This window comes from Struthio camelus, chromosome 15 (assembly GCF_040807025.1).
Source record: "Struthio camelus isolate bStrCam1 chromosome 15, bStrCam1.hap1, whole genome shotgun sequence".
Lineage (NCBI taxonomy): Eukaryota > Metazoa > Chordata > Aves > Struthioniformes > Struthionidae > Struthio > Struthio camelus.
This window is the reverse complement of record NC_090956.1, coordinates 14046880-14069418: the sequence shown is the minus strand read 5'-3', so window position 1 is coordinate 14069418 and position 22539 is coordinate 14046880. Positions and strand designations below refer to the sequence as shown.

Genomic DNA, 22539 nt, shown 5'->3' with positions numbered 1-22539 from the left:
AGATACGAATTAAAGCATAAATTTTATTCCCATTATAAATACACTAGGAATAAATATAAATGTGTATAATATAAATTAGGGTTAGGAACTGTCTATACTTCCCAACAGGACCAATTAATTCCTGCAAAAAGATCTGCAAGACCAAAGATACCAACATTACCTGAAATTTATCCCAGTGACATGCATAAGTACATGGAAATATACGGATGAGGACTGAACAGACCTTTGGAAATCAGTGTTTGATTGAAGACACTGGTGATGGAGTGGGGCTGTCTTGCTTGGCTAACATTACATACATATCCTTGGAGTACTCTTGCTGTCACTTGCTGATATTTATAGTATTCCCTTTTTCCTTCACAGCCTCTCACCGGCTGCTCAACACTTCGCCCTGGGAAGCAGCTTCGGCATCAGCCAAGGAAGCCTGCAAGGAACAAAGTGGGGGCATAGTGGGAGGGCTGCACCGCAGATGCGGTACCTGCATGCTACAGCCCTGTGCACACCTGCACCACTCCCCAATCAAGTACCTGGATAACAAAGGGCATCGAAACATGATGCACGAACATCTTGCTAACTTGACAAGGAACATACATCATTTGACCTGCTACTTTGTCTTATTCGGCTCATCTCCCATTTGGGAATTGCTCAGTGTCTCTGACAACACGGAAGGTAAGTACAGAAAAGATTCTAGTTTCTCTGCTAACGTACGCAAAAGGCCATGAGATATCACAAGTGTGCAGGGGAGACTGCTGTTAAGGGGCTGGGATGGAGATGAATAAGCCAGATTGGCACAGGCAGCTGCAGCAGAAAGGCAAATGGCAAGCTCTGACTTCTGCGTCTCTGCTCATCGCGTTACTTTATCCTCCCACTCACCACTATTGCTATGTAAATCAGGGCATCATGTCTGTCATCTGCCACTGAAATGTCAGCCTGCGTGAGCTGCTTTTGCTCCTCTGGACCCAGCGGAGACACACTGATTGACACTCGTGTAGGATCTCAGGTTGGTTTGTAAGAGGGACTCTCTTCTCTGCAAATTGCCTGTGCAGAGCACAGTACAATGGAGCTTGAGCTTTTATCCTTGACTAGGAAGGTATCAAAATATTACAAATGTGAGTAATGCTAATGTATACAGTATGTTATCTACGAGTTCTTGGGATCAGCAAAAAGATGGAGCAACATCTGCTTCATCAAAAAATGAAGGAGCTCTGTGAAAAGCAGACCTTTAATTATCCAATGCTCTGGCCCATAACAATGAGTATACCATGCTCATAAATCCTGAATCAGCCCAGGGAAGGGAGGGTCCTTTCAGGAACTAAGAACTAGAATTAGCACAGACATGTCCGGACTTGTCAGCTCTAACACTCCAAAAAAACATGAAATAACACCAAAGTTTCATTCCTACCTTCCAAATAAGATACTCATCCTGAAAACTCCAACACGTAGCCTTTTTGCTTAAGCTAGTAAAACCAAAACATCATCTCTGGGATACGGACTTCCACTGAACATATTTACTATAACTTAATGCAGGCTATAGCATTCTTTCTCAAAGTTCGCAACAGTAATTGCATCAGCTTTGGCTACGAGTTTCTGAACTGATGAGGAAAGGATTGATGAAGTGTGACTTGAGAACATCCTCATAGGTTTTTAAATAGTCTTTGGTAGAAGAAAAAAAGCATCATTGATTAATGATCCTAGGTATTTCCAGGAAAAGTTAGGTAACAAAAATCATGATATTTTCCCTCCTTTTTCAAAATACTTTCTTAAATTTCAGTGATGGTAAACAAAAAGGATTTGAAAAATTCCTGCTGCATTCCTGTCCACAGAGCACTCTCCATGTAGCTGGTATCAATTAAGACAGGTATTTTTCATCTTCTGAAATGTCAGGTTTGACCTCTAATAGAGGTCAAAAATTATCCAGTGGAAAAGGTTCGCTGAAAAACATGGTTCAGTGAGTCCAAAATATTTCATCTGGAAGATTTCCAGATAGATACACTACTGGGAAATCCAAAACAGCCCAAAGAAGGTCCTGCAGCTCTGAGGCAGAGCTGCCAGAAGGGCCACTCCAGCAATGCCGAAAGACAGCGGTTCTAGTGCCTGGAAATGTTCACTGGCACCATTTAGTTTATTAGTAGAGAAACAGCCTTTGAGTCCAAGAGACATTTGACCCAGGACTTTGATTTCTAGGTTATTCATAAACACTGAGGGACTGCCGTTTGTCCTGTATTTGACTCAAGGTGGCCGAGAGCAGATCTGCAGGATATTTCATGTAATAATTTGAAATGCAATTGTTTTTGGTTTCTGGGAAGCCAAAGGAGCTCACTGAAAGGAAATCTTAAGCACTGACCTATCAGAAAAGCTTCAAAGTTTCAAAGCACTGACCTATCAGAAAGCTTAATGCATTTGTCGTTACTTCTGAAGACCTACCAGCCTGTGTGAACTGAGATGTGCAAGATTCAGAACCAGGTTTACAGATGATGGACACTGTAGACTTAAGTCCTTCAGCATCATGTTTCCAATACTACCTTTAAAAATATCTGTTTCTTTTTGTTTAGGCCCTGACCCCGCCCCGCCCACACACACACAACTTAGTCTCTTATTCCACTTTTCATGCCATTTCCCTTCCCCTATCTAAACCCACATGAATATGTCATGGAGCTAATATATTTGCCTGAAAATATTTGCTGCAAATATGCCAAAAGGATCATATTCCTTGTTCTGTGGGTTCCCCCGAGGAAGTGTACTCATTAATTTGATATCCAGCTTTCTTTTTTTTTTTTTTAAAGGGAACAAATGACAATTATTGTTTACTTTGAAGTGTGGTCTTTAGCATGAATAATTCCCCAAAAGAAACATCTGCTTCATAGACAAGTTGTGACAGCAGACAATATGTTTCCATATTTTACATTCATACCTGACTGGCAAGAGCTGGGACTGGTACTGACTGTCATGCATTAGAGTAGAGTCCTAGCAGGCCAAGATCACCTCTCAAGAATTTCTTGGATCTGGGGATGTTTTGTAGCATTTTCTCATGTATTAAAGCATGGTTGGCCCCAACACTGTATCCTTGTGCCTGAAGGAGGGCACTGCACCTCCTCCTGACTATCAAACATTTTTCAGCATTTTGGGAGGCGCCTGACCCTGAAATCACAGCATGGTCAGGGTTGGAAGGGGTCTCTGGGGATCATCTGGTCCAACCAGGACCTGCTCAAGGAGGGTCATCTAGAGCACATTGCACAGGATCACGTCCAGGCAGGTTTTGAATATCTCCAGGGAAGGAGACTCCACAATCTCTCTGGTCAACCTGTTCCAGTGCTCCGTCACCCTTACATTAAAGAAGTTTTTCCCCAGATCTAGATGGAGCTTCCTGTGTTTCAGTTTGTGCCCATTGCCTCTTGTCCTGTCACTGGGCACCACTGAGAAGAGTCTGGCCCCATATTCTTACCACCTTCCCTTCAGATACTTGTACATATCAGATCCTCCCTTAGTCGTCTTTTCTCCAAGCTCCAGAAATGAATTGATTGTGTGTTCAGGAGGGGGTCGAGGGCCCCCAGCTACCAGGCGTTTCCATGCCTTTTGTCTTTGGTGATATTACGCCATGCAGAACTTCAGTAAGCGAGGAGGAGGTTTCTGCCTGTGCCAAGAACATCTTGGCTAGCTGCCAGTTAATCTAGCTTGCTAGAGCTACTATCTGTACACCAGAATGGATTTTAACAACAGCTGAATCTAGGCCAAATTTTTTTTTTTTTAATCTAAGTTCAAGTCCAAACTTTCAGGCCTTTTACCATCCTTGGCTGACACTTTCCAAGCTGTCTGGCAGATTCAGACATCACTTTCCTATACTAAAATTCCGAACTCTTATTAGTGCTCTTATTGGTATACATAAGGCTTTGCAGAAGAAAGATCAAGCATAGAAAAAGATCAAGTATGCTAAATCATGAGCTCTTTATGAGCTCTTTATGAGAGAAGGAAGGAATAATCTTTTTTTTTTTCCCCTCTATGTCCCTGGTGACTAGGACAAGTAGTAGTATAGAGAACATTCAACATACGTGTTAAGAAAAAGATCTCACAAAAAGGGGTATGGAAGAAATAGATTGCCTGGAGACAGTGTGGTCTCCATCGGCGGAGATCCTGGAGGACAGGTGAGCTAAACAGCTATCAGGACTGATGCAGTTATACCATTTGGAGTAGGAGGACTGGGTGACCTCTCGAGAGTCTGGAATTTAATCATTTTGTCTTGTCTAAGAGCATCTCACCCAGTGCTGCTAGTTGGGGGGAAAGCTCAAATTGCAAGCACCCTCTTGTAGGAAGCTCCTAATCTTTCCTTCCTTTGCTGCTTTACCCTAAATCCACTACTGACCCTTGGAAGTCATCAATTCTCACGCCTGAACAGAGAGGGAAGATTCGTGACCTTCTAATGAGGAAGTCCTTCATCAACCTGCCAGCCTCCAACCGTACAACTTCCCTATCCTACAGTGACCAGGCAGGCAACTACAGTTTCTATACTCAGTTAAAAACAAACACACACACACCTCACATACAGACAACATCATTCATATGTTCCTTTCTACTCATGTTTCTTTCCACAAGAAACTCATGCATATTTCAGCTGAAGTGCTAAGATGAGCCCCATGACCATGAGACCAGTAGCTAAGACCATCCTTATGCAAAAGTATTGTGGTTATTGTTAGGAGTTTAGACATCTTATGAAGTTATTCGGGTCCTGAAATTTGTCAGCACTTCACACGTAACTGTCAGTAGCTGCCACATCTCCAGGGCTGTGCCATACAGGAGACACTGAGCCCTGCAGCCTATGTGGAGAACAGGCGAGTTGCACAGAGCCCTCAGCTCCCACTGGAGTTGGAATGCGAGTTTGCAACACAATCTGCTTCAGCAGCAAGTACTTAACATTTTTTCTTGTTTTAATGCTTGTTATTTTTCCCTTTACTATTATTGAGAAGTGGGTGTATTTATAACCTATTACACATTAAAAATAGCTACATTTGAAGGCAAAAAGTAAATACAATGAGAAGTACACAATATAAACTGCCACACCCTTACTTTTTGTTAATGAGTTAGAAATTGTAGGATAAAAAATATTCCTTGATGCTTGTTGCCAGTAATAGGGTACAAATCCGCCAATCTTTTCGGCTGCATTTCAATTCTTTTTTAAGAGATTAGGAAAAAAACTAAATCATTCTGACTTGTAAAGAACTCTACCAACACAGGGAATTGCAATATTTTTTGAAATGCACATGACCATTTAGTTAGCAGCTGAACATACAGATAAGAAAATATCTTCTTTTATAGTGCTTCCCATGATTCACAGAAGTCCCTTTTCAGTACAAAACTGCCATTAACTAGGTATTTCAGTATACTTAGAGCGTTGTTAGAAGGCGTCTCAGGGAGCTGGCTGTTCTTTATTAAGCTATAAAAATGATCTTCTCTCTTAGAAAACACAAGCAGCACAGGAAAAACAAAAACCGTGTTTACAACCTGATACCAGAGTACTTCATCTTCATGAGATTTCATAATTCAAATGGCTAAACTCTTAAATTATCAGAATATTTGATGTTAAAGGCAGATTCTACAGGAATAGATCTTCAGCTCATGTGGCTTATGTCACTCCAAAGACTCTAATGTATGTATTTACTAACCAAATTTACTTACTTACATATTAACTGAAGGTCTCAGATCTACCTGGTATACAAAGGCACCAGCACTGGTCCCATTAAAATAGAGTGAGCCTCCCACTGATTTCCCAGGGAACTGAATCAGGAAAATCAGAAGCAACTTAAAAATCGACACACATTTCTGTGGCAAAGCTCTCTGACCATATTGTAATTTGTCTATGAATTTATTGTCCTGGTTGTACTTTTCAAGTACTTTATTAGCTTATTTTGCATAGGTTATTTATTTATTTAGTAATTTAGAAGAAGTACAAGTTTAAAATGGAACTGGCTTTGCATTGAAAAGATGAAAAAGTATGTAGTTTAAGCTAGTCAGAATTGTTCACTGATGTTTACCCAGCAACAAAGATCTGATCCAATGTTCAGTGAAACCACTGAAAAAATCTTTCTAATGTCTTTTGCAAGGTTCAGATCTGGCCCTGTAGGGACTACACTGTCTTTTGTGTCTTATCACATTTTAATCACAAGAGAAAGAAAGGGAAGATCTGATCTGATCAGAACACGTTTATATAAATATGTACATTTGTACCCATATGTCCTTTTTTAAAACCATATGTTCTTCATTTTAATCTGTAAGAGGAGCCTAACTTTGGGTTTGCTATTCCTTTTGATAAAATCTAAGCTGAAATACTGCACAGACTGAAATGTCCTACAAGGATATTTGCAATTGTATGATATACCGGAAAACTCCCTTTGCAATGTGACTAAGACCAAGAATCTAAAGGCATCAGAAATATCTACAGAAAATTCCACTGGGCGTTAGAAAAAAATAAAATAGCATTTACAACTCTAATAGAAAGTACTGAGATATGTTGTGCCTTAAAGCTAAGTCATCATTTAAAAGCAGAAGAAATCTGCAATGGGATCAGCATTCGTGTCTGCCAGTGATAAATCTAGTAAGGATCAGACCGTCTTCTGGGGGGCACTGAACTCAGGGCCGTGCTGCCCATTAATTGTGATGAGGAGCTGCACTTCAGTGCTTACACACACACTTTATGGTTTTGTTTGCTCACTATACAAATCTGAGAAGCTCTGTCACAGGATATATATTGACTATGACCAAAGTTATGCCCCATAGAAGAGACTGAGAAGCACCAGGGACACCTGGATAAAGAACTAGTGTGGACCAGTCCTTAGTTTTATACACAACGTGACCATGGGAAAACTAGAGCTAGGCTAAATCATTTTACCTTTTTGTGTTTTGATTTTGTAATCTGTAAAACTGAAGGTGGTGATGCTCATTCCTGCATTACCACGTCTGGGCTTCTGGATCAGAGCTGCTTCGAGACTAGCCAGCTCAACAAGCAAGAGGAGCAAATGCAAAGTCGTGTGCACCTGGCTGCTTCCTCTGCAAGGGGAGACAAGATGCTCAGTCATATTCTGTCATCAAAATATCTCAGCCTTTTTCATATGAGAGTAATAGATACAACAGCAAACAGCACAATGGTAATTTTTTGCCTGTGCTGCATAACTATTAAGCCACTTCAATTGCATTACTGAGTTTTGCAGCTTTTGGGGCGGGGGGGGGCAGGGAATTGTTTTTTCTGCATAGCCACAGCGAAGAACATGACCAGTAGCTTTCAGGGTATTTTCTGGGCAGTACCACAGTGCCTGAAATGGACTATAGACAAGCATGAGCTGACTTTAAAGCAATCAGCTCTAGTAGCTGTAAGACTACTGCGGCAGAAGTTCAGCGAGATAGCACTGACGACATTTTCCTTTGCTTCTTGAGCAACTTTTACCACACACATTGAACAGCACAAAACCATGGCTTCATGTAGCCAACCTAGCTAATTTATAGCACATTACTGCAATACAAAGACACCCTCAGGGAGCTATAGACAAGGCTTAGCAAGGACCATTTGATACACAGCACTTAGTCTCTCGCGCTACTTTAATGGAGAATTTAACGGAAAAAAAATCAAGCTCTCCTTTTGGAAAAAAATATAACTAAATTAGGAGGAGAAAATGGGCAGAAGGATGTTAGAATGAACGCACTTGTCCAAATCGATCTGGCAAGTTCCTAGCAATCATTAAAAATCTCCCACATGGGTTAAGCAGAAAAAACAATTCTTTTCCCTCCCTAGGTCTTCCTAGCTCTCTAAGGCTGTGACTGAAAAATATTTAGGTAAAACTGATCACTTGGTAAATGGGATATTCTCAAATTTAAGAGGCTGAATCCCAGATAAAACCGTTCAGGCAGTTCATAACTGGCTTTGAATTCATTCTCACAAACAAAATAAGTTGCTCATGGCAGTAGCATGTTTGGAAACGTAGTCAGAGCTGACTTATGAAAAGGGATATAAAAAGGCTTTACTAATGATTACATAACACAGCTGCTTTTGGCCCTTGTTCCCAAATTCCCCATAGCATCTTTCCATCATAATCAGATACAGAGTCCTAAAGGCAATCGCTGGAAATTGTCCTGCTCACAGAGCTTAGACCTGTCTCCCAAGTAGGACAGGACTCTGTGGAGTCCTCATGGAGGTGGTCCCTAGAAATGACTATCGGCAACACTTTCAAAAACCCTTGGAGAGTTACCTGTACAACTAGTATCTCCCAAGAGGGATACATTAATAGGTACATTGTTTTATTCATTAATATTACAATTAATTTTAATCCATGTTTTTAACCAGTATTCAAGGCATTTTATTTTACAGTTTTCAGGCCTTTAGTCTAAGTAAAAAAGGTCTGTTTTTAAGCTCATCTATGTAACAATCTGAAGATAATAATACAACTCCAACAGTTAACTGGTATCCAAGCATTCACCTTGACACTGCATGCAGTAGTTAACAGGTCACAGTAAATCCCAGCAGCACTTATTGAAAAACAATACACAACCTGACAAAGGCTGGTCAGGTAAATAAAGATGATTTGAAATTAACTTTGTTGAAAAAGAAAATCATAAGAGATAACTAGCTCACTATACCTATGCTGGCAAATTTCTGCACAATTTCGTGAGGGACCAAATTCTGAACGCTTGCATCAAAGCTATAAGAATTTTTGGAAACAGCCACAGAGTGCTATCTTGCTATTTTTAATATGTTAAAACTGGAAGAACTAAAAGTGTGAAGACTAAAAATGACTAAAAGACTTAAAGTGTGAAATATTTTGCAATTTTGAGATGTCTGGCGTATTGAAGCTCTTTTTCATTATCGCTTCACTCTTCCCCTTTCATTAACAGATTGAAGCAATCAGTTTTTCCAATCAACTCTAATAAACAACCATGAGGATTAACAAGTAATTATAACGCACACAAAATAAACTACTTACATCTGTTCCAGGTATCTCTCCACTGTGGTCTCCTTTTCTGAAACATCACACACTTGTCTTTTGATGCAATACTGTCCTGAATTGGATGAAGTTCAGCTCCGTACTTCTGCTCTTTGTGTCTGGATTCACATACAAAACTCCCATGCCCCGCTGAGAAGAAACTGCTGTTTCTTAGACAAGACAAGTAGTTCACCAGCCCCAGATAAGACCCCCAGTGCCTGTCATTTAAGAACGACATTCTTTGGAAAGCTAGCTGCCTTAGAGGTTTTAAACTGTGCCATACAATTGAAGTTAATTAGAAGAAAGGACACAGAGATGAGTGTCAAAGATGCACAACTATGGTCAAGCGCTAGTGACAGCCCACCAAGGGGTCCTTGCTAGAACAGCGTCAAAGGCTGCTCTGGACAACAGGAGAAGAGGAGTAAGACCACAGTGACACATGGGAGAGGGGATGGAGGAAGGCTCTGCAGCCTGAGGAAATTTGCCAGTGTTGTGGGGCAGTAAGACAGGGTATGAGGCAAAACCATGCAGAGGAGAGGCCCTAAGTGGCATTCGGAAGGTGAAAACAAAGTTTATGAAACTGAGGTGACGTAAAATAAGAAGCCATAGAGGACTAGGAATGTGTGTGTCCAGGTCACAGCAACAAGGAAGATAATTTGAGCTAGGAGAGATGAAAAGCATGGATCTAACAACTGGTTCCCACATTATTCTGTGCTTACAGTTAAATATATGCTCAAGTGCTTTGCTGAAGTGAACCTTCTAGAAGGATAATCTCCTAAGTAGACAGTAAGGAACATTGAACTTGCTTTTACTATATATACTCACAATCCCAGAAGGATAAAGAAACCAACGCTTCTTTCTAAGAGTGATTTTATTCTCTGTGCAAGCCAGAGAAAGTGGGAGACCAAGACAGTGCCAGGGCATTAACGTGGAAAGGACTTTAGGATGCACAGAAGTAAGTCTTGACTATCAAAGAAAGGGCTACTTTTGATCATGCCTCCTGTCGTCTGCTCGTAAGCATGGGAGGCCAGGAATCAGGTAGGAAGATGAGATGCTTTTTCACTGCAGCTAAATCTTCTGAACTTTTTCTCTTTTCATTTAATATTTTTCAGACATTTTCCTTTGTGTTTCTATATCCTCAGATATTGCTTTAAGCACATCCCATCCTGTTCATGTCAGAGCAAGAACTGAAGAGAAAATTGCACATGCAAGTGAGGCTGTATATAAAGTTAAAAATGATTCCGCCTCAATTAAATGGTATCTCACATCACTTTAAAACTTGGAAGATTCAGATTCATATTCTTGCTCTGCCACAGCCTTCCAGTGGGCATATTGCTTAGGCGGGTGGAGGAATTTGGCTCAGAGCAACGCATACCTCTCAGGCATAGGACTAGGATATACTGCATGGGGCACAAGACCAGAGTCGCACAAGGACACTGCACAGGCGCTTTGCGTGGGGGATGCTGTGCACTGGCTGTGCGGCCCATTCAGACTGGAGGGCTGCATCTGTGTGGGCCCAGGAGCCGTTGTCTTAAAGGCAGGGTAGTGAAGTGTTGCATTTAAACACTCATTCTTCACTGAGAGCTTTATAATACCCTCAGTTATACCGTCTCAGGTGTTGCAGGTGCAATGCGAATGAGAAGTGAATCTCCTCCACAATTATTCTGCAGCTCAGCTGCCCCAGTCTCTGCCAATACTCGTGATCCAGGGCCAAACGTGCAAGCACGCTGGCGAGCGAGAGGCTGTCCTCACTGCGCTTCTTGTGAACAGATCACGCTGCTTGTAATGCACCTCTCATACACCAGCTGTGTTATTTTTGTATACTTTGAAATAGTTCTATTAATTCTCCACTTAGAGATATCACTGCAGTAACCTACTCCCTGCCTGACCTCCAGTCTTAAGCAATTCAGTGATTCATTTTAATGCTTTTGCATCCCACTGAGGGCAATGATAAATTAACCTTGCATTGTGTTTAGAGTATTTGATTTGATTTATAAAGATGCCTACAAAATAAAGATCTTTGCAAAGTGATATATTTTTTACATATTTTCATATATCACAGAAATGAATCCTGATGAAAACACAAAAGTGAAACTCCAAAAGAAATAAAGAGGGATAAAATAAGACAGCTCAGATGTGCAAAAGATTTACATTTCTAGATTATAAATATAAGAGAATCTTCGAGTGCTAGGCTGTCTTTCTATCCTACAAGACCTTTTGATGTTAACATAGGCAGGGTAAATCTACAACACACAATATACACTTTAAAAAACCTTTCATGATCTGAGGCTAAATCAAAAAGGGAGACCTTATTTATGTATTTAATGGAAGGTCACACTCAAGTCGTGCAGGGTGATTCTCTGAGAGGTACTGTTTTCTACAAAGATGAAAAATAGAGAAATGCCAGAACGAGTGCAATTTTAGAAACATGACTACCATAACATCACTGAGTTTCTCATGAATGACAGCACTATAGGACTGACATTTCGTATGCTTCTGCAATGTATGGTATACTTCTATTTAGAGCACTTACAGAAGTTAGTGATGGAGGAAACGATCCAGAAACTATTCCCACTCCCCCACCATTCTTTTCAGGTTTATTACGCCAGAGCACGGAATCAAGTTTAGGAATAACCTGAAGTGAATAGGACTGCATGGGCAGATTGTCAAAATGTTTTCAGTGATTCACTGGCTACTGTTACATACATACATACCGTTACGTACCCAACATTCGGATCCACAAACTTCCCCAAAGTTTGAGAATGAGCTTCTGTCAAGCCCAGCTGACAGTCCGCATTCACTTACCAGCAATAGACACAGCACAACGTTAACGGGTAAATGCCGTAATCACTGAAAGCCCTTCCTTCTTGCTGCACATTGTCTTAGCTTCCCAGCTCTTTCTTTCTTAATTCATGTATACCCATTGGTGATTTCTTCATATACTGGGAGGAGAGTTAGCTCTAAATATAGCCCTTTTTTCTTTTTTTCCTCTTTTTTTTTTTTTTCCTATTCTATCTTGGGGGCATTAACCTATGCAAAGCCTGGTGTAATGCTAGGTATCTTAAGAGAAATATATTTTGATGCCTAGAGGTAAGGAGGACTCAGATATTTCCTGTTTTTCCCCCCAGTGATGTCCTCTATACTAGCAGACAGAAGGGAAACAGTGAGGAATTTAAAGTGAGGGCAGCCCTGCCTGGGCTATCCATCAGCTAACCAAGTTCTCAGATTTAGAAAAAATTTGAAGGACAACAATCTCCCCCCACATATCCCTAGATAATAGTGTCGTTAGTACCTAGCATATTGGCATATATATATGTTCTTGTGCGCTGAATCCATAGTAACCATTTCCTTCTCTTAGTAGGAGATGGGAGGGCTGAGCATTTCTGGAAGTCAAGCCGCTGCTTTAGGAATCAGATCTATATTGGGAGTGAAGGAGGAGGCAGGGGAAGAAAAATCTGAGATAAAAGGAGCCATTGCTCATTTTTGCCTAGGAAGTAACCCCCTCCAGCACACCTAGATGACCTAGTCTGCAAAGGTTGGCCTTTCTGAAAGCAATGCTGTCTGAGAGGAAAGTGCCTACTAACAACTCCACCTCCTAAAAAGAGAGGCAACTCTCATGCCCGTAGGAGTAAGATCTCCATGCTGTGCGCTCGGGCGCACAGAGAGGTGGCATGGCTGGAAGCGCTTTGCTGGTGTAATTGTCCTTTCTCAGTTAGATGTTTTATAATAGGCGGCAGCAGCATTTCTCAGGCTGTAGGTCCTTGGACAGTCACTTTGGGATGCTGTTCCTGCCTGGCTCAATTTCCAGATTTTCTATATAATCTCTTCCAAGACTTCTATACCAAAAACTTAAGATAGAAGATTTCTATTAAAAGTAACTCTTCTGGGCTCAGTTTAAAGATCTGTTATCATTTATTTTGCTAAGAACATCAGGAAATCCACTGTGGCTTGATTTAAGATGCATTTAAAAATGAAGTCCCTATGACAGGATTAGAACACTAAAATTTTCAAATATTTATATGTGTAACTAGTGAGCATGTACTGCATTCTGCTCGCACACCTGCCGAACCAGTGAAAGAAACTCAACAGAACCCGGATAGAGATTAAACCAGAAATGAGATCTTTCATCAAATCTCATGCCAAATAGACTATCATTAAGTTTTTAGTCTTGGTGGGTCACAAGCTAATTATTCACTCTAATCAATATGTGGTGGATAAAAGCTATGCTTCACACTACATCAGTAATGCCTAGCAAAAAGATACCGAAAGCTAAGCTTCTAATTACTCATCACTGCCTGAATAATTATGCCTTCAATTGGTTATTAATATAAAAATTCAGGTGCAGTTGTGTCTAATGTTGAAAGATATCCACAAACAGAGCGAGATTTGAAGAAACAAGATAAGAAACATCCTCACGCTCACAGAATTATCTTTGACTTCCAGAGTGCATGGAACAATTCACTAAGGAGGACTGGAACATATTCTCATCTCTGCGTTTCATTTCACTGCAAACTCTACATGCAGATTTCCTGGATTCCATATTTTACCTTGTCCTAAAGAAGAAAGCAGAGGCCTTAAGAACTTACAAAGCATGCTAAGACACTGCTAAGTAGCCAATTATATTCTAATATATAATTTGTGAAATGTGATTAGTAGACACTGTTTACTGTACAGCTCTGTCATAGCCCCAAAGTACTCCATAATTAGATATTCACAATACCAAGACAATGCAGGCTGACCAAATGGTCATTTTCAACGTGTGTAATGCACTGTGGTCCATGCTTTTAACTTGAAAAAAAATAGTAAGGTGTTGGAGAACTGTCTTTCTCCCACTCCTCAGCAAAAATATGCTTGAACGCTGTCCCATTTGAGAGGGATAGGTAAAAACTTTCCAGCACAGTGAGTATCTTAAAACATAATCACTGCCTGGTACTTATTCAATAACCTAGAAATATCATTCATTCCTTTACTCTAAATCAGTAAATTGAAAGAGTTTTGATAATGGCCAGGATTTGGCAGTTTAATGTAATTGCAAGTTCGGTACCTTGGAAAAATAAAAAATCCTGGCTGACTTGCAAGCTTGCAAAATTTATGTTTAAAATAACTCTAAAAGCTTGTAAGCTCAGGGCAGACATAATTAATGCAGCAAGTTTAGCTGAAGCATCAGTGCTGCTGCATAGATAAATTGATTGTTTGGGACAAGTGAATAGAGCGGATGTTGGCTCTGCCACCCGCTTCACATGGAGAGGCTGCAGCTCCAGCAACATGCTGGAGCCAGAACATGCAGCGTGTGCAGACTGTATGGACCAGGCTTCATGTTCATGTTAAATTACAATCTATACGTTAATTTGGCATAAGACAAACATTACTGAATATTTATCCTACTCTGACCCTAGGGATATTTAAAAATAACTACGTGGAACACATTCCCAACAGAAGCTGTAGAAGACCAAAGCAGAAACTGTTCTGAGTGATTAAACAAATTTCTTTCTTAAGTCTATAACTACTGCTTCTTGAAAACTGAGAAAGTCTGTAGTTCAAAAGCCCTGATTTTCCTGAAAAAATCGCTATCAGCCAACAGAATATCTATATTACTAATCAGAAGGAAGGATCACGCTACAAAAGCCTTACCTTTTCATACTCATGGCATTTGATTTTTGGCCAATGGCCATTGTTACAGACAATGTAGTATGATGGTGGTCAGACCTCAATCTGAGCCAATACAGTAGACACTGCATCTGCTTCTCCTCACAGCAATAAAGGGCTTTTTTAAAAACAAATGTTCTAACTCAGAGTAGGGAAAAAAAGCAGATTAAACAGTAGAAAATTATGTATTTAAAACAAAAGAAATCTAGGACAAATATATCAAGTAGAAGGTGAACACATTCTGTAAATATGCAAAGTCTTTCTTTAGAAATCTTCACGAGACTTAAAATTCTGGAGCTCCCATTAAAACTACAAATAAGATGCCGGATAGCAAAAAGGAAATATGCCTTAGTTCTAAATTGGCCTGTAGCCTGGAATCCCTGTCAAGCATATTTTGCCTTGAAGTCTGAATATATCATCAGAAGTAGCTAATTTGCCATTCTAAAACAAATCAAGAATTCTTCCAGCCCAATAACACATCTCTAGCCATAGTCAGTGAGGAATACTACCAAAAAAGCATCTCTAGTCTGCATAATAATATTGCATTAAGTAAGCAAAACAGATTTGAAGGAATGCTGCTTATACAGATATTGTTCTAAAGAGGAAGTAATCCCACTTAAATCAGAGCCAGCCACATCTCTGATCCGTAAATGGAAGACAGCTTCAGCCCACGACCTCCTTACATTCGTATTCAACTAGCACAACCGGAAATTGTGGCATTTGGAATAAAAGCCTATTCTTATCAAAATCACTGTGCTCTGCATCTTACTGCCAGTGACATGCACTGAAAGTAAAGCGTGATTTTCTGGCAAGTCTGGCTTGTCAGCAAAATCCTACAATCTAAACATGAGGAGATCTGGTTGCAAAATGATCCAAAAGTTAAGAAAGCCTGTAGGCTTTTACTGGGTTTGGCCATTATCTGTTAGAGGCTTCCCAAAGCTTAATTTGCTGTGACATAACTATGAAGATAACAGAGAACCCACTCCAAGATCCAAAGTAAAACATCACTTTCTCAGCAGTGCGTGAGCACAGCTGTTCTCAGTTAACTTGCTGATGTAAATGCAAATACCCTCATCCCTGCCACTGGAAATAAGAAGGCCAAGTATCAGCCCCACTGATACAGAAAACATCATAAGCAGCATGTCAGTGAAGCCTTTTGGTAACAGTAGTGTCATTTCATGGAGGTGCCTTTCTGCAGGGCTTCCTCCAAAATCTAAAGAGGAAGTGGCGCAGGCATTATTTGCTTTCTTTACTTTCTCAACTTTCCTGCTCGTCAGTAAGCTTTAAAGCAATATTTTCTTCTTGTTTTATTATCTACCATCTTGATTCTGTAGTCCTGCACGCTGGTTTCCCTCGTAGCCATCAGCTGCTCAAACAGTGCCTCCTCACTCTATCCTTCCTCAGTCCTTCAGCATCCACTGGGACCCTCCTTGGGCTCCATCTCTCACCTGCCACCCTCCCTCTCTCCTGGCCCCCACCGGCAGTCTCTCTGCTTGGGGGTCCCAGACCTGTGCCTCTGCTGACAAGTCTCCTTTTCAGTCCAGCCACACACCTCCAGTTGTATCCCTGCTGCACCACATACAGCCCAAAGTCAGCCCTCACAAGGGTGGACTTCAGCTCTTCATCAGTCTCATCTCTTTTTTGCTCCTGCTTGCACCATTGCCCATGTCTGCAGCCCTGAGATCTACTTCATGCCACTCCTCACATGCCAGTGTCTTGCTACTGCCCATCTCCATCTTCTCCCCACAACAGACTCTCTCCATCTTCACCTGATGACAACAGGATGAGCCACAGAGTCCTGGAGTGCCAAGCTCTCCTCCTCCCATTGCCTTTCCTGGTCTCTGGAGCACCTCTCAGCTCTCATTTATCATCTGACAGCTTTTAGACTGGCAGCACAAAACCAGATAGAAACAGGGTGCTTAAGCACCTCAGAATTTCCTAGAAGACAGGGAGAAATGCAGGCAGCTTTCGTCCTCGTCCATATCTGCGGGGTGCTGCTGCATGTTAGCAGCCCCAGGTGAGGGCTGATGGCCTGCAGCTGACCTGGAGGAGGTGGCCAAGGCTCTGCAGCTCACTGAGCTCCAGCCGCCGAGGAGCCCTGTGAGCAAACACTTAAACCTCTGCTCAACCTCACACCGTGAGTTGCCACATTGGCTTGAACAATTAATTCATTTACGTAAGAGCATGACTATGAAAACTTTTGAAGCAAGAAATGTGTCTTACTCTTTGCCTTGTAAAGCCCTGGTCTCATCATTAATGTGTAGCATTTAGTCACAGTATTGTCCAATGTAATCATATTCCTCAGGGCATTTTTGATGAAATGAATTTTTCCAAATACAACAGTCTCTTTCCTCAACAAAATATCTTTGCAGCTTCTTGTAGATGAGTACTACAATAACAGCTCTATAGCACTCCTCGTATGGATAATAACTCCCTACTGTGTCGCACTGGAAAAATTAAAGCCATTATCAAGGCACACAATTGTGGGGCAGACTTTGAAAGCAGCATTTTTACCTTTTCCTTTTCTTAGCAAAGCTGAGGATTTTATTTTCAGAACTGGTGACAAGACTGTATCCTGGTTGAGTCTCTGGGCAGAGTGGATTTGGTATGTCACCCAGATATCACAAAAATGCTGAGCAGAAGCGTTCAGAGAAAGTTCTGATTGGTGCCCTGTGCTATATAACACATACAGCCCTTTCCCTTCATGCCTTATTGCTTATCACTGGAGAGCAGTCAGCTCTCTTTGGGGGACAACACAGGCAGCGCACAGAGCTGCTTGTCTCAGTAATGCTGTGCAATCTCCCATAATCTTGTTGTCTTGTTATTGTGATGGTGTTTGAGCTATGCAAGGTGCCTAACGGTGCAGAGAGAATAGGAAGAAAGAATTTTCTTCAGTAGCAAGCAAAGTAACATCACTAACAAAGAACATACTGTGGGGAAAAATACTCCTTAGGCATTCAGATTTATTTTGGCTGGTCCTTGAATGCCACTCACAACACGAAAAGTATACTTAAACTCCTACTTGTTCGCACTTATTTAGCACTTATTCTGATACTTCTGGGGACGGAAGTTGTTGAGATACTGAAATAAGTAAAGGCCCAGAATGGCTAACTGTATAGAACAGCCAGCAAATACAGAACACCAACCTTCACAATTATTCTTGATAGTATTAGTTGCATAATTATACTGTGCATTTGTGATGCTGGAATGAGTGACATAGGCTTAGAAAATTACAGGAGAGTCAATGTTTGTGGTTAATACGATCCAAATAAAAAATGATGGAATAACAGGCTAGTCCTATAATCCATAGGATTTTGTCTACATGCTCTCATCATAAGCGTTTACTTCCAATATACCAAAGTAGAAAATGTTTCTTCCAGTTTTCTTAGATGGGGGAGATGTACAGTCAGACACACACTGCAGCATTCAACAGGACACTGTACAAGGCATTTTGGCCTGAGGAATCTGAGGAATCTGTTGCAATTATTTGAATGTTCTGATTGGCTCAACACTAAATTGGTCATTTCTTCAGAAATGGCTTCTAATCAATCAATACAATGTTTGACTTTTAAAAAATAATTTTCCTGGGTTCTTTATACAGGAAGGTTATTTATTCCATATTCTTTGTGCAGACTGCCAGATAAGCATGATGTGTGACACCAGAGGTAGGTCCTTTCAGCAATGATAAATTTATAATGGCTTACAAGAGTTTTGACTGCTATTGAAGTTCCCTAATTAATTCTTACATAGAGTTGCATTAGCAACAAAATTTATATTTTGAGCTAAAATGAAGCTCAGAGGTGTTACCGAACATTCTGTTCCGTTTTGTAGAACTTGTGTTTAATGCTACGTGTTGTTAATCTCTTTGCTTACTAAGGGGGCTACCATTTATCACTCAGGTGACACAAACTGCCTCTTATTATCAGAGGGAATAACTCCGAGTAAAGCTTGCAGCTGCCAAGTGGCTGCACACATTTTAAACAAGTCCTGAGGCATCAGCCTAAAGGTTGTTGTTAACCCCACCTGCATCTTATTTCAGGAAAACCACACATCACAGACTTTCCTTAGTCTCCTTGGAAAATGTCTAGGAAAATGTTATGGCCCTGACTTCAAAGTGGATCTCAATCCAGTACACACTGAATTGCAAGTAACTGCTGATATTACTCCATAAATTGAGAGAGTGAACATTTGAGCTACAATATTTACAGAACATAAGTAACCCAATTGCATACTGTAAATAAAAGACCTATCTAGCCGTGCACTTCCATAGGGTTTGCTGTGATGACTCTGTTACTGACTGTACTACACTCTGAAAACGCAAATCATTAGGATTCCAGTTTAAAATCTCAAGAATTTCTTAAGTATATATTTTTAAACATTTAATCTAATATGCAGAAATTGTGCCTTTCCTCACTTTTTCCTGTAAGTTGTGAAAATTACACAGAAAAATGATGTCCCAATCACTTTGCTCAAGGAAATTCTAGCTAAGATTGACATGCAAAAAAAGATACTAATATCATGCACATTTTAGTTCGAATTGTATCCTGCAAAGATCAAAGCTATTTTTGGTGCAAAGAGATTATGAGCTTCACAAGTTTTTAGCGTTCATTTGTAAGATAGAAAAAAAGTATCCAGGGCCCTTAAATCACAAGAGTATACTAAATGCAAAGACTTAACTCTGCGATGGCAAACATATCAAAGGAGGTTGTTTTTGAAAAGGAAATGATCAGACTAGCATGTCCCTGCTGAAAGGCTACGGTTCTTTTTTAGGCTTCTAGCAGCTTCAACCCCAGCTCTTTCAAATTAAATCTGGAAAACGAGTTCTGAAAAAGTCAGCAATGCCACACTTCAGCAAGCACTTTTCAGTGGACTTTTCCATCTTATTCAACCCAATCTCCTCCCAGAAAAGCAAGCGTTTGGTTTAAAATATATAAGTAAACAGAAAGTTTGCAAATGAAAAGTGACTCTCTGCATTATGGCCTGATCCAAACTGCACTGAAATCGGTGACTTCCCATTGACACCAACAGAGGTGGTATCAGGCTGTGGGTACCTACTCCTGCTTGTCTAGCTCTAAGCATTAGCTCTGGGATCAGGCTCAAACACAGAGAAGGAGGTGGTGGGAGGCCGGAAAGGATTGGAGAAGGCTGGCAATTTCTTGATCAGTTTGGGGATTTTCCTCCTTGTTTTTAATGACTAGATTTAAACTGTGATCTGGAAGGGCTCTTCCAGAACATTGTACAGATAAAACCGGTACTAACCAGTACCAGTGACCAACACTGATTTCCTTGCAAAGAGTACAAGGACAGAGAAATCAAGTGATGACACAACCCCTGCATACCCATCCAGAGTCCAACTGTCTGCAGCTAGGCCTCCTTGAGCCAGAATCTCAAAAGGTTTAAGAGCAGTAATGTAAACAGCTGAAATCTCAAAAATATTGTTAAATGACCTCTAATACTAAATTTAAATGTCCACTTCGCATCCAAGTTTTTTTTTTTTTAAATACAGCAATTAGAGGACTGAAGCAATGACCAGATAAAGATGAAATCCAGCGGAATGCCAAGTTTCATATAAGACCAAGATGTAAATATCAAGATAACATCCTTTTTATAGTATTTTATCCTCATTGCCCATGCTATTCTGTCTGCTTGACCCAGCCTACAAAATCTGCTCAAAATATCCATATGCATTTACATATAAGAAGTAAAAGAAGAACTAATAACGGAAAATCAAAACTTGCAGGTGGTATAGCCATTTCTCAAGCTGCAGCCTAGGTTTCTGGGTTTGAATTCTTTTTTTTTTTTTTCCTGGCTTTCAAAGACATTGAGGTCAGCTCCAAACTTTTTTCCTTCCTATGCAAAAGAACAGTAGAATTAATGAACTTAGATTTCCTGTAGGGTTTGCTCTGTATCAGTTTACTTTGCCCTTTCTGCACCAAAATAATTGCAGTTCCCTGGCTGTTATGGCATCCTCTAATACTTCTAGTTGCACCATGTTCCCCCTCCACCACCTCCACCCCTCCACTGACCCTAACTACAAGCAGGGCACGTTCTGCATGTCCTATTGATGGTTCCAAGCTACACACATATGCTGACTCCAAAACATTTGAAATATTGCAAGACATTAAAAAGAAGAGGTTTTGCACCCAAGAAGCTGTAATTTACAGATAGAAAATACAGAGCGAGGAGGTAAAGGAAGAAATGGGAGTCTTCAGCATGAGAGAGGTAACGACAAGAATTGTTGGATACCTAGTTTTGGCGGGGGTGTTATTTATCCCCACTTCGTCCTTCAACAAAGAACTAAATTCCACCACTTCTTCTCATTTTCCATCAGGCTTCCCACTGAAATGAAAAGAAGCAGGTGAAATGTTTGGCAGGTGAAAATCTGGATCCCATGAAGTCAACTTCGGGTGTCAGCATCATCTCTGCCATGCCCTAGCATGTTACCGCAAGATGAACTGGAGGGGTACGTTTTGGGGGGAGGGAGGAGGGGTGGGCATGCATCCATGCACGTTACCTACCAAACCAGTGAGATGCCAGAAGCCATGCTGCCCAGCACTCTGCTCCTCGTGCCTGCTCTTCCCTCAAAAGCTATTTTGATAGGGAGCATCAGGACACTCTTGTTCCTATCCTGTTTCTGTACTATGCTGTACGAAGTGTGAATGCTCTTATCAGAGCCTGCACAAGACTTGTCATCCCTAATCTTCCTTGGGCAATTAATCTAGAAACCTATTTCTGCAAAAGTACTAACAAAGTCCCCAAAGCAGTGGTACCTCTCATAGCGTTAGGGAGTATCTGACTATCCTTGCTGCATGCCAAGTCCTGAGCACAGGCAGTGCAAGAGCAGCGTTTCTGCCAAAACAGGGAACGCGACTCTAGCAGCTCTGCTGTGGCTCCCACCCCTTGGTGCTTAAATCAGGTTTCAGGACTCTCCAAGCTTCAGGCCTGCTCAGACCAGGCCTGCAGGGAAGGAGACGTTTCATGGACTGCCATGGTAGGTGGGCGGGAGGGGTGCACCGCTGGGCCAGACGCTGCTCTCTCACACACAACATGTTTCCAGGCTGACAAGGAAGTCCAGTTTTAGGTGGCCCTGGAGAGGAAGCTTTCTAGTTTGCTTTCTCTGACACCCACACCCTACCCAAGGCTCTCTTTATACCTCATCTGCCCAGTGGAGCCCCCTACTGCAAAGGGGACACCATGTTTAATAAATCTGTTCAAGATTGATTCACTAGTAGTGGTTATGATGGAAGAAGCCCAAGATAAACTGACCTGACATCTAGCTGCAGAGCTCCTCCACTGACTGTTGCGTGTCCTTGAGCAAGTTACTTCAGGTTTGCCCTTTGCTTTCCTTGTGCCACAAAATTAGAACATCACTTTGTGACTTAAACTGAGATCTCTAGATGGAAAACATTTTATAGGCAAGAACAGTATTATGCAGACACATTCCTTTACCTGCCATTATTCATTTATAAACTGAAATGCATTTGCTGTTAACTGGCTTTCTTTAAATTGAGATTGTCCCATTAGCTTTCCTGCCTGCTCAAGACTCATTGATAGCATTTATAATACAAGCGCAATTTGAAGATTTGTCTCATCTTGTTAAGTTGCTTGGAAAATGGGAGCAGAGGAGATGAGATTAATTGAATGGTTAAAATGACGGGGGGAAAGGGGCTTGCTTCTGCAGTGCAAGAGATATAACAGGCATGTGCAACCAACAGATAAAAATAGCATAACTATTTCAAATTCTGCTTTCTGTAACAAAGCAGTTACATCGTTTGTAAAATATAAGCTCACATTAGTCCTCCTTACAACTCCTAATACTTTTCCATGACAAGAATGTCAAAAATATAGCCCATGAGCCAGACTGATCCTTCCAAGTACTTTAATCTGGCCTGCAAAGTCCGTGGAGGACTGTAATCCGGCTCCAGCCTGCCAATCA

At 41.0% G+C, this 22539-nt stretch overlaps 1 long non-coding RNA gene across 1 annotated transcript in view; it reads left to right on the top strand.

The window, feature by feature from the left end:
• Positions 1 to 363: 363 nt before the first annotated feature.
• The window catches only part of LOC104149721 (uncharacterized), a 34930-nt gene continuing 12754 nt past the window's right edge, over positions 364 to 22539 (top strand). Inside the window, exons 1-2 of the long non-coding RNA XR_695386.2 lie at positions 364 to 666; positions 20935 to 21066. This is a non-coding gene — a long non-coding RNA (uncharacterized lncRNA). The remainder of the gene's footprint in view (positions 667 to 20934; positions 21067 to 22539) is intronic.